Source organism: Pinus tabuliformis, chromosome 3_2, assembly GCF_031772625.1.
Source record: "Pinus tabuliformis cultivar Carrire ecotype Pingquan chromosome 3_2, CPIR1, whole genome shotgun sequence".
Classification (NCBI taxonomy): Eukaryota; Viridiplantae; Streptophyta; class Pinopsida; order Pinales; family Pinaceae; genus Pinus; species Pinus tabuliformis.
Genome location: NC_142302.1, coordinates 347,068,462 through 347,071,499, shown reverse-complemented (window position 1 = coordinate 347,071,499; position 3,038 = coordinate 347,068,462). Strand labels below are relative to the sequence as shown.

The window sequence follows — 3,038 nt, the reverse complement described above, 5'->3', positions numbered from 1 at the left end:
AATGTAAAGTAAACTATTTCCAAAAATAAGGGTCTTAATTTCAATGTTACAAGCCACCCGAATTCCATGATCAAAGGGAAACTCGATAGCGATCAGAAAGAAACTCGACCCGCCAAATTTTGAGGCTCCTGATTTTGATGGTGAGAAGCAAGTGGAATCCCATGATTATGAACGTAAAGAGGCGAAAAGAGATAGTGGAAATTCCCAATAAAAAATGGTGAGAATGGAAAAGGTTATGATTACGTGAACCCAAGATAAGACAAAATCAATGAGCGCGCCAGGTAGGGGTCGAACCTACGACTTTCCGCTTAGGAAACGGACGCTCTATCCACTGAGCTACAGGCGCTTAATTATGACTAAATTTACAATTGTAATAGTTTTCAATGATATAGACGTCGTCATATTTTATACAAACTTTCCCGATATTTTTGAGTAAATACATGTCCAAGCTTCCCAACATGTGATATTTCAACCATTTTGAGCTATTTATGGTTAATGAAGTTGAGGTGGTTTCTCTTTGAAACTATATCGCAATAGTAAGTAGAAGCTCAAGCTTGTGGTGATTTTGACGACCAAGGTGGTATTAGCAAATTGTAATATTCAAATAAACTCATTTATCATATTATTTATTAATTTTAAAAAATAAAATTTAAGATTGCAAGTATTTTTCAAAAATTCTAGACTATTTTCTTAAATCAATAGTTAATATAAATCAAAAATAAATTTAAAAAAATGTTTTCATAGATTATATTAAATTAAAAAAATATTAAATAAAAACCATAAAAATATGAAAAATAATTAAATTTGTAATTATAAATTAAAATTGTAGTTTAGTTTCCAATTTGCATATGGAAATGAATTTTTTAAGTTTTAATTAAAATGTATTTTTTAACTATTAAGATGGCTAAACATATATATACTAGTATTTAAAAAAGAATAACTCGTTTAACAAAAGATATGGTAATTAATTAAAAACTTTTGAAAGCTATTAAAATCACCTAATAACATATATCTTGTCAAAATTTCTACTTATGTGTATATGCCAATAAAATTATTATTCTCAAAGTATCACTTAACATAAAAACATAGCAACAATAAAGACCCACTATAAAAGTAAAAATGATTTCATAAATGAACACATGTTCGTCGAAATTACTAGGTCATCATCAAAATCGAATTGAAATCCATAGGGGTATCATCTTTATCATTTGGGATAGGACCCCAAAAATCATTAATTTGGCTGGCATCCAAGACAATTGGACCCCATTTATTGTTGTCATTTCATTTTATGAGATTGTAAGGAAAAGGATGAGAACTTATCAGTCAAAGGCTACAAGAGGTGGACTACAAGGCTAGCATTGATTTCCCATACAATTTGGATGGTTCCATATCTTGGTGTCTAGTCATTACACTAAGATTTCTTGGAGTAGGTAAAAGATCTAGGAGAATTAAAAAGGAGCTTCTATTGATGGTACAAAGAGCCTCGACTCAAATACTATAGTAACTCGTGCAAATGTGTCATCTCTAGCTCTACTTTTGGATAGGTGCAAGAATATACATTTAGATATTAGCACAACTTAATGGACCACAAGACCAAGAAAAATATCATGCAAAATATGCATGATTATACATAGAGGTAGTCATTTATGCCTAAACATAAGTAAAGTGAGAGTGGGGATGGTGAATCAATTTAGTACATTCATGGACATAAATTTTCTTTTATTTTCAATGGTTAACTAGATTATTAAATGAGAAACATAACACCTTATAAACAACATATTTAATATGTGAACAACATGTAATATGTAAACCATAACATCAAATCAACATAGAAAAGCAACACATATAAACACTAGATGTAAGTGGAAACACATAAGGGAGAAAATCACGACTTTGTTATTGTTGTGATGCAAAGACAAGACCCTACCCCTTTATTACATTAGATTTTATGTAGGCTCCAACCTATAGGAGGTTGCTACCTCAATTCTTTTGCAAGCTTCAACTTGCAAGGAAGCTCCAACTCCCACAAATTTTCTATAGGCTACAACCCACAAGAGGCTCCTACCTCAACAAGCTCCAACATGTTCTTTATCAAGCTACAACTTGAAAGGAGACTACAGTCCCCTAATACATACAAGAAACAATATGTTGTTTTACCTGGTCTATAACTCTACATATCTCCATCTCCATCTCTACATCTTCTTCTCCTCAAATCTGCTTCACATTTTTTCTGTATGTGTCGGATAACTAACAACTCAATCAACTCTTACATTCTTTTACTTTCTAACTTTACAACCTTCCAAATTCACACACTTTTATAAACAAGCTTTTTGACTGTTTGTCTTCCATGAAGGAATATGAAGTGAACAATTTGTCTCTTTGCATTCCAGGGTTGTCTCTTTGTTTCCAAGTATTCACTCTCAAATTTGAAGGATAAGTCAAGACAAATGAACCTCATATTATTCCAAACCAAAATAACATAAGCCAATATTAATGATTGGATGAGTTAGGGCTCGAATGAATAAACAAACCCACTATAATGTAGGTTGTCTGAAGATAGGGTACGTTACTCTCTAGGGGAACAAAGTATAAATAGTGAATGACCAGTGTTATAATGCCTTTTTTGAGAGTAGAAGATGTGTTATAGTCATCTAGGCATGTTCTATTGTCAACACTTTTGTTCTATTCTACTTGGAAGACACCTTTGTTCTGCAACATATCTCTGTCAATCATCACTTTGCATCAAAATATTCTTCATACCTTTGTCCTTTACTTTCTGACTCCTCTCTTTCATCAGAGTCTTGCCTTTGTCATCTGCCTCAAGTCTTCTACATGTCAACATTCCCTCGCATCACAACTTTGTCTTGCATCCTCATTTTCTTGCCTAACATCTTTGCAACACCACTTCAACACTAATCTCTGCAACAATTCTCATAGAACCATTCAACAAGTACAATGCATCAAGTCATAACAAGCATCAACATCATCACAACAATGATAAACAATGTAAAAACATCACAACATATGTATATGCAAGC

At 32.4% G+C, this 3,038-nt stretch overlaps 1 non-coding gene across 1 annotated transcript; it reads right to left on the bottom strand.

Annotated features, from left to right (window-relative positions):
• Positions 1-273: 273 nt before the first annotated feature.
• On the bottom strand, positions 274-346 carry TRNAR-CCU (transfer RNA arginine (anticodon CCU)). Its single transcript has one exon. It is a non-coding gene; the product is annotated as a tRNA-Arg (tRNA).
• Positions 347-3,038: the final 2,692 nt, after the last annotated feature.